Source organism: Propithecus coquereli, unplaced genomic scaffold (genome assembly GCF_000956105.1).
Source record: "Propithecus coquereli isolate 6110/MARCELLA unplaced genomic scaffold, Pcoq_1.0 Scaffold36, whole genome shotgun sequence".
Taxonomy (NCBI): Eukaryota; Metazoa; Chordata; class Mammalia; order Primates; family Indriidae; genus Propithecus; species Propithecus coquereli.
Window position 1 is genome coordinate 1,433,553 of NW_012149285.1, and position 636 is coordinate 1,434,188.

The window sequence follows — 636 nt, forward strand, 5'->3', positions numbered from 1 at the left end:
TTTCCACGAGCAGTGTAAAAATTTAAAAGCCCAGAAATATGGCTCACTGTGTAAGAGCTGAAAATTACACAATTTCTTTTAATTTAAGCAAAGTATTGCAATACCCAGTTTAATCTGGGCAGAAAATGGGCAGTTTTCTATAGTCACCTTTCTCTGGAAGAAATGAGCATATATGATTTAAAGATAGCCACAGTTACTCAAGGCAAATCTGTAAAACAAGAGGTTCATTAATACTTTAGGCCAATTAATGAAAAATGCTATAATACCTGCCTTTCTGAATATAGTAAAAATAAGAACTTTGAATACAGAAAATGGACTGTGGAGGAAAAACCTGAAATATTTATGATACTTTGTTTAAAAAATAAAATATATTTATTGAACTCCACACACGCGTATAGTGTGCGACTTTTAAAATTTATAAATTATTGAGTACTTACTTCATTCTTAAAACTGTCTTTGTGGTAGATAGAAAACTATTATTAACCTATTATACAGACGAAGAAACTAAACTTAAATAAAGTTATCTAAATAATCTAAACCGCACAAATAGTAAGTGGCAAAGCCTGATTGAACTAAGAAGGTATATTTATTCTAAAGTATTACTATAAGTTCTATCTTTCTAGACTTTCTATAATT

The 636-nt window shown here is 29.2% G+C and overlaps 1 protein-coding gene across 1 annotated transcript in view; it reads right to left on the reverse strand.

The window, feature by feature from the left end:
- NEIL3 (nei endonuclease VIII-like 3 (E. coli)) overlaps positions 1–636 on the reverse strand; it is a 65,320-nt gene that overhangs the window by 38,432 nt on the left and 26,252 nt on the right. The gene's annotated exons all lie outside the window — the stretch shown is intronic.